Source organism: Mytilus californianus, unplaced genomic scaffold (assembly GCF_021869535.1).
Source record: "Mytilus californianus isolate M0D057914Y unplaced genomic scaffold, xbMytCali1.0.p SCAF_10, whole genome shotgun sequence".
Classification (NCBI taxonomy): domain Eukaryota; kingdom Metazoa; phylum Mollusca; class Bivalvia; order Mytilida; family Mytilidae; genus Mytilus; species Mytilus californianus.
Genome location: NW_026262582.1, coordinates 67,415,588 through 67,428,852, shown reverse-complemented (window position 1 = coordinate 67,428,852; position 13,265 = coordinate 67,415,588). Strand labels below are relative to the sequence as shown.

Genomic DNA, 13,265 nt, shown 5'->3' with positions numbered 1-13,265 from the left:
GGTATGTCCCCTACCACTGGCATGTTGGATGAGCAAAAATGTTTTTGGTTAGAGACTGGTATGTACCCTACCACTGACATGTTGGATGAGCAAAAATATTGTTTTTGGTTAGAGACTGGTATGTCACCTACCATTGGCATGTTGGATGAGCAAAAATGTTTTTGGTTAGAGACTGGTATGTCCCCTACCACTGGCATGTTGGATGATCAAATATATAGTTTTTGGTTAGAGACTGGTATCTACCCTACCTCTGGCATGTTGGATGAGCAAACATGTTGTTTTTGGTTAGAGACTGGCATGTCCCCAACCACTGGCATGTTGGATGAGCAAATATATAGTTTTTTGTTAGAGACTGGTATGTCCCCAACCTCTGGCATGTTCGATGAGGAAAAATATTGTTTTGGTTAGAGACTGGTATGTCCCCTACCACTGGCATGTTGGATGAGCAAATATATAGTTTTTGGTTAGAGACTGGTATGTCCCCTACCACTGGCATGTTGCATGAGCAAATATATAGATTTTGGTTAGAGACTGGTATGTCCCCTACCTCTGGCATGTTTGATGAGCAAAAATGTTTATGGTTAGAGACTGGTATGTTCCCTACCACTGACATGTTGGATGAGCAAAAATGTTTTTGATTAGAGACTGGTATGTCCCCTACCACTGGCATGTTGGATGAGCAAAAAATTTTTTGGTTAGAGACTGGCATGTCCCCTACCACTGGCATGTTGGATGAGCAAATATATAGTTTTTGGTTAGAGACTGGTATGTCCCCTATCTCTGGCATGTTGGATGAGCAAAAATGTTGTTTTTGGTTAGAGACTGGTATGTCCTCTACCACTGGCATGTTGGATGAGCAAATATATAGTTTTTGGTTTGAGACTGGTATGTCCCCTACCTCTTGCATGTTGGATGAGCAAAAATGATTTTGGTTAGAGACTGGTATGTTCCCTACCAGTGACATGTTGGATGAGCAAAAATGTTTTTGATTAGAGACTGGTATGTCCCCTACCTCTGGCATGTTGGATGAGCAAAAATGTTTTTGGTTAGAGACTGGTATGTCCCCTACCACTGGCATGTTGGATGAGCAAATATATAGTTTTTGGTTAGAGACTGGTATGTCCCCTACCTCTTGCTGTTGGATGAGCAAAAATGATTTTGGTTAGAGACTGGTATGTCCCCTACCACTGGCATGTTGGATGAGCAAATATATAGTTTTTGGTTAGAGACTGGTATATCCCCTACCACTGACATGTTGGATGAGCAAAAATGTTGTTTTTGGTTAGAGACTGGTATGTCCCCTACCACTGGCATGTTGGATGAGCAAAAAGGTTTTTGGTTAGAGACTTGTATGTCCCCTACCACTGGCATGTTGGATGAGCAAAAAGGTTTTTGGTTAGAGACTGGTATGTCCCCTACCACTGGCATGTTGGATGAGCAAATATATAGTTTTTGGTTTGAGACTGGTATGTCCCCTACCTCCAGCATGTTGGATGAGCAAAAATGTTTTTGGTTAGAGACTGGTATGTCCCTAACACTGACATGTTGGATGAGCAAACATATTGTTATTAAGCCAAATACTTAAAATTTAAAAATATATAAAAAAAAGAATTTTATCAGTGTAAGTTGGAACTCGCCCAAGCCACCTTAAGTTTCACCGGTCAAAAAGTCATATAGCTTCTGAATAACCTTTTTACAGCTGGTAACACGCACTTTTCCTTGAATTGTAAGTTCTGACAACAATGCACGTAATCCATCTACTCCATTTCTTTCAATGGACAACTTTAAATGAGACAACCTTAAATTTGAATGTGCAGCTTTCAAGGCTGTTGCTTTAGATACAGCTTTACAGTTAATAGCCTCACTAAAAGTTTTCAAATTATCTTGCTGAATGTGACAGTTATGTTGATAGTTAGGAGAAAAAATAAAACCTGTGATGTTATCAGATATAACATTTCCTTGTGATGTACAAGTAACTAATCTAAACAACAATTTAGTGTCCTCTAGGGCATTATGAGCAGCATAGGTTTCATCAAGAAGTGTGTCAACAAGACTAATCTGACTATAAGAAGCTAGTCCAGGAACAACATGTTTAAATACATCTAAACTATCCACAAATCCAATAATATGGCTACAAAATTCTGAGTACATGTTATAAAATCTTAATGCATTGTATAAAATATGACAGTCAAATCTTTTTATATTATGACCAACAAGAATTGGTTTGCATGAAAATTCTGACAGAAATGTAATAAAATCAGTAAGAGCTTGATATGGATATTTAAAGTTGACTGGTTTTGAATTGTACAGCATATTGTTTCCACACACTGTGATCTTTGTAATGTTGGTGGCTTCCTTTGCTATTGGTTGGCTTGGCAAGATGTATGTATCAAAAGTGCTGTCCTTTGAATAAGCTGCAAGTTGTATAATATCAGATGATCTACCTGAAAAAAGAAATTATAATGCAATAGGTCCTATTACAGGATTGATTTAGGGGTTGGATAAACTTTTGCTTTATACAGTCAATGACTGCTTAAAGTCTCCTGGCACCCTTGGCTTCAACCTTCAAGCTATAAAAAGCAAAACAGTCTCGGTCCCTGAAATCATTATTGCTGCATAACAATGTTATTTTGCTTGTGCAATTATATGCAAGAGAAGTTGGCATCATAATTTACTATGCATATATGAAACACATGTTTCTGCTTTATTTGTGTAATTTTTGAAATATTTTAAATGCAGTATAAAAACAACGTGCATTTGGTAAATCTTAAAGCCCGTACAAATCAATTTTGTATTTGCCTATAAGAAATGTATAGTGTCTCATTTTCAAACTATCACCAGCGTTTTTGGGCTTTAGTATTAAAATAATATTGTGAAATTATAATAGCATAAAAGAGTATCAAAAAATCAATCTAAGGGTTTCAGAGGCTTGAAAGTATTTTCTAATCATACAAATGGTGATGGAATGTGTAACAATTTTACATACATTAATATACAGTTAACTCTCGTTGTCTCGAACTCGGTTGACTCGAAATTTCGGATGAGTCGAAGTTTTCTCGTGGTCCCGAACTTTGTTCCATATAAATATATGTATTTCGACTCCTGATGAGTCGAAATTGGATGAGTCGAAATTTCGGTTGACTCGAACTAAATTTACGGTCCCAAGGTTATCAAAAGCATTCAAAATTCATTATTTATCTCGAACCATTGTAATACACATGTGTCAAAACATGACCTCGGGGATTTAAATGGATTGAAGAGTTAACCTGGCAATACACGTGTAATTAGATTTCCAGTCACTGACCACTGTATTGATTATTGACATTCTTTTTCCACGAGTGTTTACCTAAGATTATCTTTGATCAACATGATAAATAATTCGTGATACATTGTTATAGTTAATGAAAAATTGTTTAAAATGTTTTAAAAACAAATAACCGTAAACATACACTAATGAGCTTGGTTGTGTATAAAGTAGGGATTAAGACTTCCGTTGGTGATCAACTCAAAACTACTCAATCGGCGTCTTTAATCTTTTTGTATTTCCTCTTGCAAAAAAAGATTGAAATAAAAGAAAATGAAAAAAAATCTAAATTTTCTAAAATCTCTTGTATACGAGAATGAACAATTTTGTCAACTTTAAATAACGCTAAGATCGATTTGAAATTACTCTCTCGGCTAAAAACCACAGGAAAAAATTGTAACTGTACAAAGAAATAAATAAGAGAAGAATACATAAAATGTTATTTTAATAATAAAAGACCATAACATACAGATACATCGATCTTAGACCAGAATATCGATCCCCTACCCATATTCATCCGGATTTATTTTAGCTTTACCAAGCTAAATATGAGTTGTGTCCCTTTGTCTGTCAAACTTCCGGTTTTCGTTTGAGTCGAACTACGGGTATCTCAAAATATTTCTCTGGTTCGGCTGACTTCGAGATAACGAGAGTCGACTGTATATGGTATATAAAATTATATGGGCATATGTCAGCGTACATTCAGTCAACATTGAAATTTAGAATCTTGCAATCAATTGGGTCTCAAATTCCTAACAATAAGGTCCAGGTCATTAAATATCTTCAATTTGAGATGGACATACAATTACTTTTACAGCAATACAATACAGGACTACCATCCAACAACCTATATTTTAGCCTTTTTCTATTCATTCTATGGTCATAAAAAAAGAAAGTTAAAACTTACTAAGTCCTGTGGTTTCTAAGTCATACACCAACAAAGGTGCAAATGTCATTGATTCTTTGTCAACTTCGCCAATCTCCATAACTTCAGGAATTTCTTCTTGATCTGGATGTTCAATTTCTAGTACATGTACAAAAATTGTATGCATGAAGATTAAAATTTATCAAACGATAACATGACATGGAATTGTATGATTGATGACATCAGAGATACTTACACATGCAAATTTTACCTGCAGTTTCTTAACTTTTATTATGGTTTCATAAATTTGAACATTTTATCCAATAAAGTCAAAAGACAGTTGTATTATGAAATAACACAATATTGCCATGTGAACATTTTCTAACCATTTGATGGTGAGGAATAGCAACAGTCAGGTTCTACTGAATTTTTACCACAGAAAACGCTAACCGATACTTTTTTTTTTTATTGTTAAAGAATTTTTCAAATAAATTAATAAATGTCTCTACTAAATAATGTAGGATCAGATCTTATCATGCTTATGAATATAATAATGTAAGTGAAAGAACTCAAAACATATATTACACTATCTATTAGTAAAAGCAAGTCCAATTTAGCAAAATTGCATCCAAACAATGTTATGAGAAGAAAGACAATGTACATGTATGTGTAAATTTACATGTACTTGTTCTCTGGTAGATGATACAAAGAAAAAAACTCAGTATAAAAAATAATCACCTATTTCACTTTCGTAAGTTTTTCCTTCTCTGACTTCCATTCCAGAATTCTTGGAAGTTATTTTCTTCTTCATTTAGGGGATAAGCCAGTCTGATATGATACAACTACAGCATATTAGTAATTATAGAATAGACAGAGGAGTAGGCATTCTTAGCATCATACCATCACTGCTTTAATTTGAAAGCAGGGAGGTAAAAACTATGTATTATGAATTTACACTTATTTGGAAACCTTGCCTGTTAATTTTGTGTTTTCATGTCTAATTGTCTTTTTGGTAATTTAATTGTTATTGAAGATCTTTGGTTTTCTTTAAATCATTCACATTTTTTTAAGAATCTTAGTGATTAACAGCTTGCTATACACATCTTGTAGAGACTTTTTCATTGTTGAAGGTCTTATAGTTAGGTATATATGTATATATATGTGTCATTTTCTGTGTTGCTGTTTTGTTAACATTTACACCAAATTTGCTTTCGTACATAATATAAACCTTATTTTACACTAACCTCAGACACATAGCCATAGCCTTCATTTATCTGCAGTACCGCTGAACTCACTCTGTAGCTTAAGCTGGATGAGGCCGAGTAATGTTTGTATTTTGGTGCTTTAGTAGCTATGGTCATATTCAAACTCTCATTAGCTTGTGAGCTTGCTAGATTTGCCAGTTTCTTTGAGTTTGGCACCAATTTGTCCAGGAACAATTTTTCTAGATCGGACTTCAGGTCTAAAGATTTTAAGTCTTTTCCATGAGGAAGACTAGAATGTTTATAGGTGCTTTTGTCTTTTAAATAGCCACACCAACTTTGCATACAGTGTGCATGTTCACCAAAAATGTGATCAATTGAAGCCCTTAATCCATTTTCTATTCCAGCTTGGTTTCCTTTGTTTTGGTCCAACATATAAAATTTTCTGGTAATAGCATTAATCACCATCACAGATAATTCCTTATGTTTTGGCTTCAAGCTATACAGTTTATTAACAATATTTTTGGTTACATGGTTACGATCACTGGTTTTAACCATTTGTAAATCTGGCATTTCTTTCATGGCTCTATTGTATCCAGTAGAATCATCATCCCCAGCAAGTTCAGATATTGGGACATTTTGTTCATTTAAATCTCTGATCATCTGGACAACCATGTCAGGCTCCATAGCTTTTGCTGATCCAGTCCAGTTTTTAGTACACTTGTGTTTTCTTGGAACTTCTCCTTTTCTATTAGCAATGGTACATACTCTACAATCCCCAGATCTCATGGTATGATGCAATACTTTTCCAGTCTTTTGCCCGATTAGTGATGCCACTCCTGAAATCAAAATAGCAGTTGCTGATATATGTAAATAATCAAAGTCACTTGACCCTGTATGAAATATCCCACACAGAATGTACACGGAATATAGTAGGAATATTGCATTGAATTCCTACCAGAAAAGAGTGATATTCTAGTCAGACAGTAGTAGGAATCCACACGGAAAATAGCCGAAATATTTAAATTAGCAGGAATTTCTTAATAGGAATATTGTATATTCCTACCAGGAATATTTAAATAAGCAGGACTAATTTGGCGGGAAAATAAAATTCCTACTAGAAAACCTGGCAGGAGTTTTTCAAAATTCCACATAGAAAAAAATATTTTCTAGTAGGAATCTAAAAATAAACAAAATGTAAGTGTATATTCACAAATACACAACTGGGTCAATCATTTAAGTTTGAATCTCAACAAAACAAAAAACAAAGAAAATGCATGGAATATATTCATTTAAAAAAAGTTGACTATTGAAATGTATGAGGAAGCTGTGATATATCCAAACATATATGTAGATGGGTAAAAATGTTGATTCTAAGTTGAAATTAAAAATTATGAAAAATTAATAAGTAAAATTATGCAATTTGTTGAATTAACTGAATACTAAATATATTGGCAAACAGATAAAAAATTTCATCTGAAAAGTATAAAATTTACCTTCAATCTACATGAGCCATATTTTCTCCTATTTCAATATTGTAGTTGTTTAACCCTTGCAGCATATTGTGTTCCAACACAACTTTTCATTCTTCTACCCTTCAACTTTTGAATTTGTGAACTGGAACTTGTTTGCATTTAACACAGCAAAATTTGTGTCATTAGCAAACAAGAATCCAGTTTAAGATAATTAAAAAGATTCCATGTAGAAAGATTTTCTAGTAGGAATAAATTAATTCTGGTAGGAATCTTGTAGTAGGAAAATGAATAATCTTATCATATTTTCTGTCCAAATTCCCACTTAAGATTTTCAAAACAGAAAAAATCCATACAAACTTTTAAAATTCCAGCTAGATGGTAGGATTTTGCAAGTGGAGAAGATAAAAAATCCAGTCAGAATTTTGTTCATTTTCCATGTCCACCTACTTTCTATATAGAATCTTTGATTCTAGGTGGATTCCTACTACATTCCTACTAGTGTCTAGGTGGAATCCTACTACTTATTTCGTACGGGACTGTAACAAAGAAGTGGGACCATATCAAATTGTTAAAATCAGTAAGGAGAAACTCAAATTTCTTCGGAAGACGACACAGATATCACCATAACATTATATGATTGTATAAATTTTGCAGTCATATGAAAAACAAAATATGGATGATGACATTGATGCCCGAGTTTATCTGCCTCATGCATGAGTATTCACAGATTTTGATAAATAATGATGCAGAACTTTTCATTTCTTTTTTAAAAATTTGTTTCTTTAATGAATTGTTTTCTGTAATAGGAAACAAATGATGCACAGGGCCTTACCATAAGAAATCCAAATCAGGGGCATTAATATATGCCTCTCTTTATCACATATTTGATGAAAATCAAAATCCTATGCACATCCTTCATTTTCATGATCATGTATACAAACAACTTTTAAAATCCTAAAGCTGTTGTTCTAAAACTGTAGAAGGAGGTAACTGGACAAACCATGTTCACTTGATGTAGCTAGTACAAAAAAGTACAAAAGTCCAACTATCTGTCATTTGAGAATATTTGTTTGAATATGAATTATAGTTCCTGAATCAAATGTGAATGAAGCCAAAAAAAAGGCTTGCTAGCTAGTCATTTTGAATGAGGGTCAGAATGGAGTTTAAAGAATGGAGAATGATGGGCAAAATTTGCAGAATAGAGAAAAATAAGGCAAAATACATGTAAATGGATATCTCAACTTGTATATACATGTATGCACGAGTCAACTTCCACATACAGATGCATGATTCATGTAGTTAAGGTTTTGTTATTATAAGAATTTGTGTATAAGTTTCATGACTTTTGGTTGAGGCAAACTGAAGTTGGAGAACTGAATATAAAAATTCAGCAATTTTAATATTTATAAAAGGGGCATAATTCGTGAATTGTAAAAGTGATGCTACCCAAATTCGAACTTAATCTGTGTTTCGTGGTAACACTACAAACCAGTAAAAGTCTGAAATGGCCTATATCTGTACTCGACTGTACTGATTTTTACTCGACCAGTCTGAATTGGTCTGAATTTTACTCGACATTACTCGACCCCAGTCTTAACCATACTCGACCGTACTGATTTGTACTTGACCCTTATCTTTGCCATTGAAAATAGTCTGAACTATTACTCGACCAGTCTGAAACAGTCTTAACCCATTCTTGACCTGTACTCGACCAATTTTTTCAGTCTAAACCATACTCGACCATAGGTCTGAACAATACTCGACCAGTCTGAACCATGCTTGACCAAAAAACCTATACTTTTTTTAATTTTAGCTGTTAAAATTAATTTCTTTTTTTCTGACATGACAACAGCCACAATAAAATTAAGATATATATAAAAACATATTTTTACATCCTTACATCATGTACATGATTTTCAGATTTATCAAATAGAGATAGTTAAATTAAATTATCTTATATAATAATTTAATTATATTAATTTTAAAGTTTTAGAGTTTTGTTAAAAAAAAAGATTTTCTTTTAACTAAAAACCACACCTTTACTGAGGGTAATAAAACCTTATTTAGGTGCTTCTTGTTTGGCATGTTTTTTTTTGTTTTTTTTAAACTTCATTTTCCTAAATTCCTAAAGAAAAACTATATAGGTTTCATTGTTACATACAATAGTTATATAATTATCTTTTTAATGAGGCAACAACAGCCAAAAAATCACTGAAACTGTTTAACCTTATATTAGAAATATATCTATTCTTATTATAATTTGGGATACATTATATATAATATATATCAAAAATGGATAAAAAAAAATTAAGAAATAGATAAAATTTTTCTTCTGATTAGTGGTAAAGTATAAAGTAATACCTCCTGCTTGGGGCAAACTCATTAAAAAGATCACACCTGGTCAGAGAGTATTAATTTCTAATTAACATTCATTAAAAATTGCCATATCCTGTAAAACTTAAATCGCAAGGCATTTTGATTTCACTAGATAAGTAATACACGAGTTTAAGAAAAAAAGGGCTGTCTTTTTACCTGTAAAACACACATGTACTGAGGTAAATAAACCTTATTAAAGTGCTTCTTATGCCATGTCTTTAATTTTGACAAAAGTTATTTAAATTTAATAGAAATAAATTTTTTCTGCAACTTTGGAACACATTTCCTTTTTTAAATGGTTATCAAGGACTGCTATGGAAGTTCTATTATCATGATTATATTAAATTCTTGGTTTTACAAAATAAGGTGTTATTTTTAAAATTTATTAAGTTGCTTTATATACTATTTTAAATATATTTTAATAAAAAAAATGTTCACTGCATTATTAACTAAACTCAACTGACACCATAAATCTATACAAGGCTTAAGTAAATGGTGAAAATTGTCCAGTAATCATAAAATATATCTGAAACATTCAAAAAATTTGAATAACATTGAAAATATTAGTCACAATTCAGTTTTGAGATTATTTGATCAGCTTGTTTTATTTTTATTTTAAAGGTGATATATATATATGTAAGTGTTGATAAATATGGTGTTGAATTTATATTATATTTATTGTGAAATTTTGGTTTCAATGCCATATTGAATACATTTTAAATTTCAAATTGTTGTTCAAATTTCTAGCCAGGGGAAATAGCTGTTAAAAACAGTTCCTAAATTGATGAAATACAATAGATAGATACAAAAATGAGGTCTAGCTTGGTTAAGACTTAGTCGAGTATGGTTCAGACTAGGTCGAGTATGGTTTAGACTAGGTCAAGTCTGGTTCAGACTAGGTCGAGCATGGTTCAGACTAGGTCGAGCATGGTTCAGACGAAAATAAAATGGTTAAGTACTGGTCGAGTAAAGGTCGAGTACAAGTTCAGACTGTTAAGTATGGTTCAGACTACAGTCGAGTATTATCAAGTAAACTTCAGACCAATTCAGACTGGTCGAGTAAAAATCAGTACAGTCGAGTACAAATATAGGCCATTTCAGACTTTTACTGGTTTGTAGTGTAATAAGCATTGTGTATAAGTTTTATAATATTTGGTTGAGGCAAACTAAAGGACGGACAGGACGGACAAGGGAAGCACTTAACGACCCCTCCGCTACAGTGGGGACATAAACATAAAGAATAGAGAATATTGGGGTGCTAAAATAAAGAATAGAGAAAAAATGGCCTAAATATTAAAGAATACAGAAATAAATGACCCCCATCCATACCCTTTTGAGCTTAATTTATTAGGGGCCAGTACCCGTTCGTATATTTATTTTCATGTGTATCTAGACAAAGATGTTTTAGTCAACATTATACAGACAAAGAAATTCCATGCCCCCTTTAGAATATATTTTTGTATATCATAGAATCAAACTGTATTTACAGGCATACTATAGTAATTTGTTTGATCAAAACAAACCTGATAAACTGTTATATGCTCTTCCTGAACCCTTCTTCTGCCAGCATGTATCTGTTGAGGCATTTATACCCTTTTGTTGTTGACTTTCTGAAAAGAAATGAGCCAATTTAAATTCCTAAATTAAAAATGCAGTTTTCAGAAATAATGTCAAGTTTTAATTTAGTAACATGAACATTTTGAATGCTTTAATTAGGAAATAACAGTATTGTATTTAAAGATTTGCAGGTATGATAATTGTTGATTTAATGGTCACCTATTGAGTTAACTGATGATGCATTACAGAGCCTTAATAACTTTTAACTTCAGCACAAGATGTTGTCAGACAGATACAGTCAGCACCATAAAATCTTTTCCGACTTCTAGCCTGAAGACCAATATTCAACATTCTTATGTGGCTTAAAACAAAGTTTTGCAAGAACTAACTAGTCAAAATTAAATTTTACTAGTCTGGGGCATCAGATTAGAAGCTAACGTTGCAGACTGCTAGATTTACAGAGGAAATGTGATATATATATAGAATAAAAGTTGCTTTTGTTTTAGAAAAAAAAAGGTTTGAGGTTTAATGAAGTGTAAGCTGTAAAAGTACATGTATGTTATATCATATACTGTAACCAGTTTATAAGTGAAAAACAATCCTTAAATACTCCCGTATAATAAAAAAAAAATGAGTTACTCCTGACAAATGTTTTTATTCACTTTTTTCCTCCACGCAGTTGAATGTTGTATATTAAAAGGAAATGCTTTCCGAGTAAATTCATGTTATTTTATCTATTGTCAAAAAAAATGCATTAAAAAACATATATTCTCCTTTTATTTTCAATAATATTACAGTTCTAACTTTAACTTTCATAGTAAGTATAGCCAGGGATCTCCATGGATGAAAATTTAATGATGGAGGAACTCTCACCAGAACAAAACCATAGTAAAAGCTGCATTTATTTTATATATTTGTGTGGTCTAACCTTCATCAATTGTTATTGTTTCAATGGCTTCCTCTAATAAACATTTCGTTTCTGAGGCCTCTGCATTGCTTTCAAGGACTTCTCCAATTTCCATTTCTCTTTCCTTTAGGGTCTTTGGGTTAATACAATGGATGTTCATTGCTGCAAGTAGGTTGTTCAGTTGGGTTTCCCCAATTCCAGCATGGATCATCCCTGAATTTTTTAAAGTAAAACATGCATCTATATTTCATAAAATGGAACTTACTTCAAACACTAATTTGTTAAACAAATACACTATACATTATTCATGGACATTGGTTATTGTCGAAAAATATATAATTTATTTGTGCAAACATTAGAAAAAGGCTTGATGATTGCAAGATATACATGTACATATAATTAGAGGTTCCCATGAGAATGCATTGCTCACCTGGAAACCTAGACTTGATACCTTATTGGTATGATATATATGTCCTGCTGATCTTTTTTTAATGTATGCTTAATAGAACTGCTCCAGATTTAGTTATGACATTTTGAGAGGCAATAACTCCTAAATTGGTCTTATGATTTTCATGAAAATTTTATGGAGACAAATTATGTATAGTGGATTGGCCAGAACTGTTTTTTGATGAAAGAAAATCATTCTATAAATTTTGTCAGATTGTAAGAAAATTTCTGTTGCAGGCACAAAAACATATTTTATAAAAAAAATATGATTTTAATGTTACATTTATATAGCTTATTACATGTATCAGTATTATATCTTTTATAGATCTTAATTATAAGACTTCTGTTGAGTAAAAAGAAGAAAATATCATTTTTAATATATTATCAAGTTTCTCAAGATAATTTTGTGCAATGAAACATATTGAAGCTTGAAATTCCATATGCATCTTCAAGATTTTTTTGTAGATATTGACCATTCTGATGACTGAACTTGATAACAAAATGTACACTGAGCCTTGAAAACACCTTTTTTTCCATTTTTTTTTAGTGAAAAAAACTGACCTTTACTCCATCTTTATTAAACTCCTATAGTGTGTAATAAGCATTTTCAAGCTTTTCATGGGGTGCACAGATAAAATCTCAATTTTCAAAAAAATTAATTGAAAGAATAGTAAATATCACCCTCCATTAATGTTGAATATATATATATATATATATGTACATTAGTATCATTGTAATAAAAGAAATATGTACAGATTTGGACAAAAAGAGCCTTCTTTTAGTGGTCAATATTGAAACTAGAGGCTCTAAAGAGCGGGTGTTGCTCACCTTGGTCTATTTGCATATTCAACAAAGGACACTCTCCAACATTGTAGATGAGAAAAGAATTCATGACAAAAATCTCAGTTTTGTTGATCTTATAATGCTGATCATTTATTCATTTTAGTATCTCTCTATCTTCTTTAGTTTTTGCTCAAAACACAAAAGAGAGGTAAAAAAATCCTCATTTTAGGGGCTGGGCAATCACTCCTATAAAGTGACAGCATACTACCTATATCAAGAATGTGACTTGTTAGTAGATCTTATCTGTTGCTGATAATTTTTGTGATTTAAACTGTCTATTCTTCTATTA

At 32.2% G+C, this 13,265-nt stretch overlaps 2 long non-coding RNA genes across 2 annotated transcripts; both read right to left on the bottom strand.

Annotated features, from left to right (window-relative positions):
• Positions 1-2,146: 2,146 nt before the first annotated feature.
• Positions 2,147-4,251, bottom strand: LOC127719021 (uncharacterized). The gene is made up of 2 exons (XR_007990105.1): positions 4,212-4,251; positions 2,147-2,444 (listed from the first exon to the last, which is right to left on the bottom strand). It is a non-coding gene; the product is annotated as an uncharacterized LOC127719021 (long non-coding RNA).
• Positions 4,252-5,819: 1,568 nt separating this feature from the next.
• LOC127719007 (uncharacterized) lies at positions 5,820-10,828 on the bottom strand. Its single transcript, XR_007990092.1, has 2 exons — positions 10,746-10,828; positions 5,820-6,210 (listed from the first exon to the last, which is right to left on the bottom strand). It is a non-coding gene; the product is annotated as an uncharacterized LOC127719007 (long non-coding RNA).
• Positions 10,829-13,265: the final 2,437 nt, after the last annotated feature.